Here is a 13,260-nt window from a genome sequence, read left to right on the forward strand (position 1 = left end):
CGGTCGTCTGAGTACAGGTTTTTAGCGCTGTTTTTAAGTCACAAGTATAAACGGGCGCTTATTCAGTAAGCGGGAAATATCCGAACGACTGATATTCGGCGCTGTAAAAACGCAGCATAAAGAATTTCGATGTTCACGGGAAGCCACGGAATACCCGCAATGATAAGCGAGTGCCTGCGGAATATTCGCATGCCAATAATTCTGCTTCAATACGCCGGCCGCCGATATTGACGTTTTCACGAAAGGCTAAACCGCGTGATCGATATATTACGATTAGGTGTCACGATACGCGCGCCTTCCGAGCGTGAAAGCCGAAACGGCAGGTTTGATCATAAAGCTGACGGGCTAGTTTAAAGGCAGCGGATATTTATCATCGTTCGGTGCGGGAAAAACGGGAGAAAGGCGGTTTGCGTAATACGTGCGAACTAGACGTGTGTAGCGCGGGTAAGTAGCCAGATACGTCTTTCGACACTGTCGGAGAAGGAAACGAAAGTGTCACGGAGCGCAACACGCACACCTGAAGGTGAAATATGCATAGAGGGAGATAAAGCGGATATCGCGCTTTCAGGCCGAGTAGTCAGCTAAATAACCCGGGTCGCAGATGCATTCCTTCCGAAGTCATTTTGCAGATGCCCGTCCTTCGCGCGCTCTTTTTTTATCACGTACAAAACTGAAGTGAGATGAGTCAGAAAAAAGAGATAGGGACGGGGATAGGGACCTTCGCCGTAGTCGATTTCGACCCTTTCCGAGGAGGGTTTATGTCGCTCACTGTGGCAAACGACTTTGCCTTCCCTAACGAGGACATACGGTGAGGCTCGATAAGGAGGATGACGTTCGACTTGGCGGAAACAGGGTTTCAGCCGGATCAGTGGAGAGATCCGAACGGTGCGATGCCGCGCGCGGAGAAAAAATATTGACGATCGTTTTCGTTCCTTGATGCTGACCCAAATTTCAACCTCGAGCTTTCCGCATCGTTGACGCAGCAACGGCGAACGTTCTTCGACTTCGACTTCGACCCATCTTCTTCGAGTTCTCCCTTAAGCGTCCTCATAGCTCCTCCTATTCGCGTGCTGATTTGGCTACCGATAAAACCGAATATTCCGCCAGACCGTGATTTCTGAATTTAGCGGCGACGCGATTATGCTAACGCTCTTTATTGCCAGGTGCCATAAAACTTGGACGTCTTCGAGATCGGGAATTCATAATGCCGGAGCACATCGACCGGGAACAATAAGAATCTCGTGTGGCAAGCAGGAGCGGGATTTAAGTTTCTTTAACAGATATGAGAAAGTTATTCGGTCTTGACTATCCTGTTGAAATTTCATAACAATTTTAAGCGAATTATATGTCGGTTCTTATTTAGATAACGTATTTGGAAAGGTAATGAAAATTGTAATTAAGCAAAAATCAACATTCTTGCGATGTTCGTTAACTAACATCGCAAATGAACAAGATTAACGTCAGATTAATGTTTCGAACGAACTAGTCTTTACCACGAATTAATATTTAAAATAAAACAATTCAAAATTTATCGTTGTATTTTTATCTACGTTGAACAAAATGTTGCTTCAGCAAGCGGACGTTCATCAGAAACCCGGTCTCGTTGTCTGACGGACACCAAGGCCCGGCTAGCCGATAACGAAATTATCTTAATCCGACTCGATCGATTGACAGTTAGTCGATTGCGCGGCAATGGTAGACGGCTGTGAGCCGTGCGGACTGACGGGAACACGATGCCTATTGTATGTCACATACGGAATCAATGTATATTTTGATGCTCGGCAGTCGACAATAATGTAACCATTGAAATGCCGGTGGTCGAGCTTATATCGAGAATATAACGAGCAGAATGATGCGCACTGACGCGATAAGCGCACTCTCGATGTGCGTCCATTCCCCTGCTACGCTAAAACTGTGCACACGCGATTTGCGACGTTATAAGAAGATTATATCAGACAAACACGAAAATATCGCTGTATCGCGAAAAATGTCACGTTTCAATATGGCACGTATAATTATAGACCGTCGGTGATTGGCGGAAAGTTATAAAATAGCAACGGGGCGCACCCGCCCATTTTCGATTTAAGCGACGAACTAAATTATCTCTAAGGTAGATAATTAAATTCCCACTTTCACGCAGATAATTACGTACATAATTATATAACAGCGAGAGTAGTATGTGCGTGAAAAGAGCTGTGTGCATTTATAACTAAACCTAGGGATGCCTGTTTCGTAAGAGAATGCGTTAATAACTTTCAAGGCTTTACGAAAAGCAACGGAGAAACTCTGTTCACGGGTGCCTCGTAAATTTATGCAACGACCTTGCTCCCGCTTCGGCCAGTTGGTTAATCCTGCATGATGTTTTTGTACTAAGCTGATTCTCTCGTACGAGAATACTATGTAATAATAATGTAATATTCTATTAACACATATTTTGAGGCGAAAACTCATATACGTATATAATTATCCGTTATAGGGAAATAATTTATTGAAACATTAATTAATCGAACTGATTAATAAAATAAACCAGGTATGTAATTGTTGGCCACTAAATATAAGAATATTTTGCATCTATGACGTAATTAGAGCGAGGAACGTATAATTAGGAATAACAATTCAGTTATTGCGATGCTTTTCTATTATTAGAGAGCAGCAGAATAACAAATAAGAGTTATTAAAACAAGCGTTAAAAAGCAGAGACTTCCTTATATTATCGCGTTGCCGTGATTTCGTTAAACTAAAATCGTAAACCTTCTTCACACAGGCACGTAATAAATGAATTTATGGAACTCCACACGTAATACGTGACCCCACACGTAATACGTAACAGACAGGAGGAACCAGAAATTTGCGCATTGTGGCGGGCATAAAGCGTTCTCGTGTCAAGCGAGACACGAAGAAAGTCGAAGGCACGTACGACCTCGGGGAAAGACACTGTGCCGTAATGGTCGCTCCGGATGCGTCAGTTTTGGATCCTGCAGAAAATGGACGTGCGCTGCCATAGGGATTTATTAACGTAATCTGCTTAGCCCTCGAGCGACATCGGGCGCTCGGGCCTGGCCCCATTTCTTTGTGCAGCTCTCACGTCAAAGAGAGGATGAAAGCCGACCTTACTTTGCGTTTGTATCCCTACCCGCGCGCGCGCGTATTCTTCTTTCACGCTGTGACTCTACTATTCTACTACTATAGCACTCTGCTCGCTGCGCAGTGCGGCTGTGAGAAGTAGATATGGCCAGTCGTCGCGGCTCGGTGAAAAGGGACGAGACAACGAAATTAAAAAGAAGCACTTGGCTCGCAAGCCGGCTGTTTGTCTGGTGCAAAATATCCCTCGCTGCAAGACGCGAAAGTGCACAACGGTCGCTTAATTAACAAGTGGATAGAGCTATGAATTTTTTTGCAAGTTATATAAAGAGTATGCTTTCGTAATGCCGGATAATAAACATCAATTCGATAAACTGCATTGGCCCCCTTAGCAATTTCGGCGCGGAAAATTCCTCCTCGCATAAATTATATCTCAGACGTGATAATGAAGTGAATTAATCTTCATGGAGACAGGAACATGATGAACGGCCCAGCCATGCCGAATTTCGAAATTCGATCGGTAGCTACTATGTGTCCGTAATGAAACGAAAAAGATCGTGCCAGCGCGATAACAAATAGCCCAAGTATCAGCGAAGATCGAGGACTTTCCTTCTTTCAGCCCGGGAGCAACTGTCGAAGTCCTCAAGAGATTAATGCCGGCCCCTACCGGCCCGTCACCCTTCCCTTTCTTTCCCGTACGAACTAATTTCGTAGTCACCGATGGAATTTCAAAAAATGTGAGATATCTATCTCGTCGAAGGCGCACGGAAGTCTTCCGTTTAATCATGCTGCGTTCGGTCGATGGGCCGTTCGGTGCGGCGAGACAGCGTTGTGGAGAGACTTTAAACGAGCAAGCGGGGAAGGGAAGACGGTAGAGAACTTGAAGCGGAGAAAAAGGAAGAGACGGAAAGGTGGAAGGACCGGGGCCGAAATCGATATTTAAGGCTGCTCTCGTTCCTCTGAAAATTTAATAACCCGTTCCCAAGTATGTGCCCCTTCCCCCTTCCCTCCCCCCCTCCTTGAGAAGAGCAGTTATCGTTGTCGTGCACACGTGTAAACGTTCGTCCGCGCGGCGACATTATCGCGCGATATTAAATCCCCGCCTGGTAGAATAATTGAAAGTTTCAGGAGGGGTGGTGGTGATACGTCACAGAGACCGATAAGGGTAGATCGCATCGAACTTCATTTCGCAGCAGTAGCGAGCATGTTCGCCGATCGCGTATCAATGTGAATTGGAATTCCGGTATCGCGGAATGTATGTATGTACGTATGTACATACGTACGTACGGATGAACAATGTCCAGCGCAACGATGGCGCATACGGGCAACGTATGTACATGTCAATGAAACGTTTATGTACTTGTACGCCATTAAAGAGAGGCGCATTCCAACCTTGGGACATTTATCACGAATGACGCATATCTGGTGACATCATTTTCAAGAACTTAATCTGCGTTCATTAACGTGTCAATTCATTGTAAAACTTTCACTCTTTTCTTGCAACTACGTATATGAAGATTGCCAAACATTAGGTAAAGTTCTGAGGTTACCATAGAGAAGGAAGAAGATTAACAGGCGATTTGCATTAAATGTACTATGAATCATCAGAGAAATATGATAAATACAAGTTAATTGATTATTGCTTCATAAAATGTAGTATGCGAAATTATTAGTATGCTGGATCTCGTGTTACCATATCGAGTTACTGAAATCAAGATGCGCTGTATCACAAAATTATTTAATACTGTTAAAACTTTTAAACAATTTTTTTAATAGACTAAAAGAATTTTTTAATAATAAACAAACAATAAAAGCTTGATTTCTCAATTAATGTCAAGTGATCTTTACGGCATCTTTATTTAAGACACAAGATATTTGGTGTTAAAAATCCATACTCAAAAGAAAAATTACAAGAGTATGCAACAAAATACAAGTTTTTAAAAGAAAAATCGTATTTAATTGCGTCGAGAAATTTACGCTTCTTAAATTTAACACAACCTTGCGACAGCCTGCGAATATCGACCGCAACGCGCTATCAACGGTGAGACCGTCATAAAAAGCAAAAAAAAAACAGCAGAAACGAAACTCGGTGCCTGGTCTCAACGCGATTTTCTTTTGTCTACGACGCGTTTCATGGACAATACCGTTTAATCCCTACAGTGCGGCAACAAGAAGCTCTATCTCATCCCTTAGCCTATGCACCGACCGGTGCTCGGTCGTGCTGTGTCGATGAACGAGCATTCGACGAGAAAAGACATTTACCCTTTAGTTGGAAGCGCAATAGACTCTATCTGATGCTGATGCTTCGCTATCTGATGCCGAGTGATTGTCTAGAATCTAGATCACGATCGATTGGTGTTTGCAGCTATCCTCTTTCCGTGATACAATGGAGCAATTATCATTTCCGAATAATTCTTTGCGCCGAAAGCAGGAAGCAGACTGCAAAGGCAACGAACGACGTACGCTTTCAAAAGTGATTTCCGTTTGTTTCTCTTTCCGAACGCGAATGGTTTGCAGCAATTCACTTGCAAAAAAAAGTGCTTATCTACATTTCCAACGTGATTATGTATCTTGATACCTGTAAAGTATCTTAAGTAGGATATACGTTTACTTAATCAATGTCGTCATTAAAGTGAATCGAGTTCTTGCGGTCGGAGATCACATTGGGGGGAAGACGTCCGTCCCGCCGAAAAGTAACCATTAGCGAAGATCTATCGTGTCCGATAGGAGATCCGAGAAGTGGCAAAGAACACCGAGAGAAACCGAGGACACTCAACTGTCGTGGGAAGCACTGCCCTGGGCTTTCGACCATCCCCCCTTCCTCCCCCCCCATTCCTGTACTCTCGTATACTCGTGGACGCAGTCCACGATGAGGAGGGCGAAAGCATAAAATGTCGTATAAGTAAAAGAAAGAAAATAAGGTCGGCGAACAAAGAACGCGAGGGAAAAGAGCCGGAAGAAAAATGGAGGACCTAATGAACTTGGAGAAAAAGTTAAACATTGGCGGCGAACAAAGCTTTTTAATGAACGCTTTATATAGGAAAGTCGATTTTATCGTTTAGTCGCTTCTAAATATTGCCCCTTTCGCGCACGAACGCTCACGTGACGCGCGGCTTATCGTCTATCGAAACCACATAAACGTATCAAATCTGAAATTAATTATTATAATTATTCTATCAACTCCAGGTAGTGGACCTTTTGACATCTCTGGGCGTAATTTACAATAATGGAAATACTACGTTGCAATTTTTTTTATCTTCTTATCGCATGTCGTTTAAGATTACAAAGTAATCACGCACAAGCTCACAATCAGTCAAGGACGCTAAATGAGTTTCTTCGCGGAGAGACTATATCCGGCGTACTTTTGCGTTCTTTCACGTGTTAACTCGCGACAGTTACCGGCAATCCAGCGACGAACGGACATTAGCGCACGTGAAGGAAATCCCGGATAATTTGGACGGTCGGGGGAGTGAAACGGTCCGTGGTTCCGCGGTAGCTTTATTGCGAATTTATGCAACGTTTAGCCGCATGACCAATTAGAGATGCGGCGACCGCCGCGGCGCTCGTAAGCTGCGCAAACGGCCGCCGGAAAAATTATGCTTATGCATAACCGCGGCGGCGGCTTTATGGTAATATTGTGGTCCGTGCTGAAATCTTCTATACGCGTATACACAGGAGAACGGCACCCGCCGCGTGTTCCAGCGTTACTCTCTATCCCCGAAATCCCGGCCAGCCAAACCGTTCCCCCCGCGCGATTCGAATACATTACCGGGGCGCCTCTTCATTTCGCGGGTTACGCCATCGCGTGCGCCCCTGCCTGCGCCCCGAATGGAATGCGTGTCGGTGTCTGTTCGGCTGCGAAACACACGGCACGGCGTTTGTACGGATGCACATGGCTTTATTCAGCCGTAAACGATACGTTTTCACTCAGATATTAAATTCAAAGGTGGTGAATGCGCTGCATCGCGCGCCAGATTAACTGGAGAACGTGTGCGCGCGCGTTCGACATTTATTCCTCGACCGCCACGTACCGTCCGCTCTCGCGCGTGCATCCGTTTAGGAAAATCAAAGTGCCGATATCAGACGAGAATAGGAACGGCGGAGATTGGAATCGATTGATGCGGTTATAAATGCGTTCGCTGTAACGAAGACACGGTCTTCGGTAAAATGCCGTGAAGATCTTGACAAAACCACCAACATCGATAATTGGAAAAGCACGTTTTCGAAGGGAACAAAGAGCTCTCGGTTCAAGACATTGGCTATCTATAAGCGATCTTACAAAAAGCCTGAAGAATATGGCCCTAATTACAGTAAAACAGCGCAGTCTCCGAGTGCACCCCCGCACTGCGTCAACTGTCCCGTTTCCCAAGCCGGGACATTAATCATTCTGCAAAATAAATGTTTCGAGTTTCCGCACGTATCCCCCTGCGTTACCGCATCTAAAAATATTCGTTGAATGATGGACGACATCCTTGGCAATAATTCGGTCACGAACAGATGCTTTTCGCATTTCGTCCATCATTGTGCATGACGTTACGTTATCGCGGGCTAAGCACATTAGCAGACTGGATGATATTTATTAATCGGCGAAGTTATGAGTTCTCTCTTCAATCAAAGGTCTGAACATGGCCAGGCATGCAAAAGCCTCATAATATATACTTGTTAATAAATAACCATTAGAAATATTACTTTATACGCGAATTCTCTTCAAAGAAAAAAGTAATATAAAAAGAAACTGAATTTAAATGTAGATTGACGACACGAGATTTTTAATTATGAAATATTTTACATTATAAAAATACGATTTGATGACGCTAATTGTAAGAAAGGGGTGTTTGGATATAGAAGTTCTATCTTTATGGGCTTCAACATTCACTACATTTTTAATGAAAGCTAATGAAATTTAGCTTCCTGAAGAATTCACAAATTAACTAAATTTCATCATTTCGTTTCGCAATTTCGTTTTCAAAATAATTTAACTGAATAAGTGCGCTAAACTTTCTTCTTAAAACGCGCGTTTTAATAACGCGCCGAGCGCGTTGTCGTCATCGTCGTCGTCAACGCATACGATTTATGCCAGCTGGAGAACGCATCATTACGGAGCACAATGCAATGTCCATCAAGCGCGCCCCATCCCGCTGTCGGTTTATTCTCAACATCTCCTTGCGCAATCATGACGAGAAGGTAAAACGCACGGGGAATGAAACGAGGGGGATGAAACGAGGGGGGGACAGAAAGGGAAATAAAGACGGAGAAGCGCGGAGGAAGTGAGAAAGAGCACGGGCATTACCACATCCGCGCCACCGCAGAACCTAGGCCGTAGTCGATCTTGCGGAACATTTTAATGACAGCAGCTTACCATGCGCATTTACCGCGCCCGCAGTCTCCCGTCTTGGTTACCGGAGCGTACGCATGTGCTTCGAAACAGCTCTCGAACAAGTGAGCATCATAGTCCTACGAACATCCGTCCTCTTCGTCCGTCTCCCCCCGCGCGGAGAACCATTTTCCCGCCCTTTCTTTTGATCTGCTACTTTCTCCTTTCAACTTGCATTTCGCACGTCATCTCTACCACCCGTATTTTCGTTCACGATCCACCTCCGCGTTAATTCGTCGGCCCCGATTATTTGTTCGCTCGGTCTCCCCTTCCCTACTTAACCGCAGAACTTTATCAAGCTGATCTATACGCAAGTATGGGGGAGGAACTTTGTAACGGCTGGACTTACTTTTAATCTCACCTGCCGTACTTCTTGTCCTTAGCATCGTTGTCCTGTTATCTTAATTTCTGGCCTCCGACGTTCAAAGGTAGCGCGCGCGCGCGCGCGCGCATTTACCGTGACTTTCTTACCGTAGCGTCGTAAAGATACCGCTCTTACCGCGAACTTCTTACCGCAAGAAACGGCAACTCCGAATTTAACAACCTTTTTCCGAGCTGACGATTTATATCCTGGTAGGAACATGTCTCGTTGCCTCCGTGTGCATAACATTCCCGACCCGTATCATACGGTCCCTCTTACGCTCTGCCTAGTTTTCCTTGCGTCCACGGTACCGGAGTGGAAATATTTGCGGAGGTATGGGTCGCTCTACTATAGTCGAACAAAGTGGCCCTAATGGCGCAAAAACAAACTCCGTCTTGCAAAAGTTGCGGCGCGGTCGACGCGAAGTACCTCCCAACGACTAAGAAGAGGGATAAGTAAAAGGAAGAACGAGTAGGAAGACGACGACGAAGATGACGACGACGACGACGACGACGACGACGGCGACAGCGACGGCGACGACGGCGGCAACGGCGGCGACAAGCATTTGTCACCGTGCCCCCCATGCAAGCAACGCCTTCCGTTTATGCAAACGTACAGTCCCGCTGATGTTTACCTCTTTGCAAACCTAATTTCAGTTCCCCCCGGAGGAAGAGGCCGCGCAACTTCTTCGGGGTTCTACTCGTCGTAAAGGGGAGAGTCTCCGTCTCCCCCGTTCACCCGCCTCTTTCTTGCTCTCTTTCGCTAACTTTTGCGCGCGATGGCAATCCTTTACGACGCCACTGGGAAGCGAAAGGAATTGCAGCCTCGCAGTCCTTCTGATAAAGGAGTTTTCTAAAACGGCATGAAAGGGAACGTAGGAGGAACGAGATTTACGGATTTCCCGTGAATACATCGATGAGGCGACGATGTGTGCCTCTTTGTATCGACGCTTCGGTGGTCGCGCCACCCTTTTACATTTTATTTCGAATTGACGCAGTTTTATAAGGGCAGTATGCGAAGCTACATACGTACGAATTTTCATATTCGATCTACCGAGAAAATTAAATGAATAGTCTTAACCGTAGAGTCCAGTTTATTTAAATAATATTTGTTTGTTGAATAAACTTGTCATATTTGAAAGAAAAATAAAAAAATTAATGCTTTGCAACGAATATATGATAAAGTGCCACGAAAAAACTTTGCACTTCGGGAACAAATGAGAATTAAATCTAACCACAATGCGATCTCTACATCTTTATAGGATTGCCGCAGTTTTCAACTGCGTTATAATATGTAATTTATAATAATGATGTGCGGTAATGAAAAGCGGTACTAATTTTCATTTAGATATCGATTACCTGGCGCAGTGAATATAATTCTCAAAATTCTCTCCCAGATTCTAATTAATTAGCGACTCGCGCGTCCAACGGCCAACAACATATGGATCTTTTTGCCACTCTTTTTCCACCGAGCCTGTCCCTCCGAGAAGTACCGCATTATTTATTGCGAGGCAAAGGATCGGCGGTGGGAAAGAAGGGACTCGGGGCAGGACGAGGCGTGGTGTATAAATTATGCATTTCCACGACAGCTTTATCGCTCACTTCTTTCCCGTCCTCTCATTGTCGTGTTGTCACAAGCAGACCTCCGCCGTCCTGCTTCTCTTTATAATCCATAAATCCAACAAAGTCGCGTCTCAGGATGGCGCGCGGCGGCATTCCCGTGGCGTCCTCCACCACAGTTTCCTCCTATTACGTCCTTTGTCCATATCCATTTCGTCCTTTGTCTCGAGGATCCATCTTACAGCCTCCTCCAGTTTTCTCCTGCCTGCCTGCCTGCCTGCCTGCTGTCAGGGCGGATTCGAGAAAATGGAAGCGACGACGCCGCGGCCTTTGTCGACTTCTTTCGTCGAAATTCTACGCGCGACTCAAGCTTCGCTGGCCATCGGAAACGTAAATCAAATTTCACGGTATATTTTCTATCGTCATCGCGCGACGGAAGCGACGCGGACAATGTTGATAACGAGATGTCGTTTAGCGGTCGTTGGGTGTGCGGTTTAGCACACCTTGCCTCGTAATCGCCGGTGACATTTTCAGCGGACGGTAGTTGAGGCATAATTCCTTTCTTTTTACCGTGCGCTACTGGAAAGCCAATTTCCTTCGCGCGTGCCACGCGACGTTATAATTAATGCACGCGGCGTAAAGCGAAGTTCGCGTCGCGCGACGCGATGGACGGAGGTCGGCGGCGCGGCAGCAAGAAGCGGACGTGGCGGAGTAACGGAAAGCGTACGTGTGATTATGCCGGGTCGCGATGCCTGGACGAAGGCAACCACCACCATCACCGCCGCCAGCACCACCACTAGCACCATTATACCACCACGTCGGTTTTTCCTCACAACCTCCGCAAAACGACCGGCCCGGCGACGCGGAGCGTACGAATATCAGGAACAAAGACGTCGCGACCCCCAGGAAACGCATCAGCCCTCGCCGACAGGATCATAACGCGTTATGAGAGGAGCTCTGCCAGGCTGGCCAGGACGCCCGACGAGGTTACAGTTTTAATGGTGTCATGAAAATAGGAACGATACACGCGCACCGTACGACTCCCGTCGGGACACACGTAGAGTACCCGGGACGTCCTCGACCTCCCCGCAATTTTCTTTTTTATTTCCCGTGCGTAAAATCACCGGACCGCTCCATCCCTCGGTCTCCGTCGCCACCGGGAGAGGAAGATATTTTACGCTACGAACCACGCGTTTCGTATTACGTCGTACGAGCGCGCAAGAGGTTACCGAATTACTGATATAATTGTAATAGTTACAGATCGTTAACACCGTTCAATATTTGATTCGCGTTGCAAATACGCGCGTGGACATTAGCAAGAAGTTAATTTTGCGGACACATTGTCGACATTGCGATACATAAATTTATAACGATGTATTAAAATGGGCTATATTATTTATTCGGATCACACGATTAATTCAGTTCGGGCTACGCTTCACCCGTGAATAATATGATTTCCATTAAATGGATATAAAATTTAACATATTCGTACAACATGATTGAAATATTTGCGATTCTTCCCGTTTGACGAGATTTCTGGTAATGTTCATCAAACTCGGTGCGGGATCAATCGATTCCGCGACGATAATCAATCAAGCTCACGGCGCGGCGCTCCGCCTCGCCGACGAATCCTTTCGACGAAGGAAGAGAGGCAGAAGACCGTCACCGCGGCGACGAAGAAGGCTTGATTAATGAGACGGTTGTCGAGGGACAAGAGACGAGGCGGCAACTGGCGGGATAAATAGACGACGATAAAAATGGAGTGGCAATTAATTTCGGACAGCACCCGTGAAGGAAAAATGTCGTCCGGGCCGGAGGCGCCTATGCGCTCGAGGACGTTCAGGACATTATGAAGAGGAACTCGTCGTCGAGCTTCTACGACGGGAAGAACGATGTGACATGCGGGAAAATGGGGGGAAGAAGCAGCAATCGAGACCGCGCTCTCTCGGGAAATGCGGCAAAACCATGCGAGGAAGAGGGTGGGAGGGAGGGAGGTAGGAAGAAAGAGAGGAGGAGCGGAGGGGATGAAAGCACCCCCGCATTTATGAGGGTTTCGCATTTCCGTTAAAAAATAACGCGTTTCGTAATCGTGGATACGTCATCCAACCACGCGGGAGAACGTCTCTTTTATTTCACTGTTGCGATATACTAACGTGCTTCTGGAACTCATTATGCAAAGGAAGACGAGTCGTGTTGCGAATATGGTGCCGGATTCTGAAACGGATTCCGGATTCGTCGATCGGAGAATCACGGTTGCATCGAGAGGAAAGGGAGAAAGAGACACAGACCGCTGTAGTCGCAACGCGCAACGTCGCGAAAGATTGGGAGGACGGAAGCAGAGTAGGCAGAAAGGAGTGATAGAGATATTTCGTGCTATCGATAGATAACTCTACCCTATCCATTCTCTACCCAACTTTCGCATTTCTCTTAAAACTTCCACGGCTGCAGCTGGCTGGGGACGCGACGGCCGCGGGGGAAGTGCCGCGAGAGAGGGTATAGGGAAAGAGGGCGAGCCGAAACTTTCTTCCTGCCATAGCTCACCGATTGACGGGCAACACATCACATAAGCGTGGCGGCACGATGCCGCGCGATCCCGCATCTTCGTGATCCTCGCCGGGTCCGAGGGGAAAACTTTGGTCCGCGTCCTATTAACGGGGGATATGCTCGATGACGTTGTCTGCGAAACGATGCAGCCATTCACGTCTACGTGTACATTCTGCCCTACTCAACACCCTACTCCTCTCGTCTACTTTTCGATCTCGAGTTTTCTCCCTCTCGACGCTTTCGACCTTCTTCTAATTGTTCGGCGAGGCCCTTTTATTCATGTCTATGGATAACTCATTAAAACTGCAGGAAAAGATTTCGACGGGTTGCACGACGACGAG

General features: G+C 46.4%; 1 protein-coding gene and 1 long non-coding RNA gene across 9 annotated transcripts in view; one reads left to right on the top strand and one right to left on the bottom strand.

The window, feature by feature from the left end:
• LOC139773910 (uncharacterized) overlaps nt 1–13,260 on the bottom strand; it is a 394,169-nt gene that overhangs the window by 208,723 nt on the left and 172,186 nt on the right. The gene's annotated exons all lie outside the window — the stretch shown is intronic.
• LOC139773944 (uncharacterized) overlaps nt 1–13,260 on the top strand; it is a 146,716-nt gene that overhangs the window by 57,818 nt on the left and 75,638 nt on the right. The gene's annotated exons all lie outside the window — the stretch shown is intronic.

Source organism: Temnothorax nylanderi, unplaced genomic scaffold (assembly GCF_030848795.1).
Source record: "Temnothorax nylanderi isolate EJ_2023f unplaced genomic scaffold, tnyl_v1.0 TNYL_tig0004_pilon, whole genome shotgun sequence".
Classification (NCBI taxonomy): domain Eukaryota; kingdom Metazoa; phylum Arthropoda; class Insecta; order Hymenoptera; family Formicidae; genus Temnothorax; species Temnothorax nylanderi.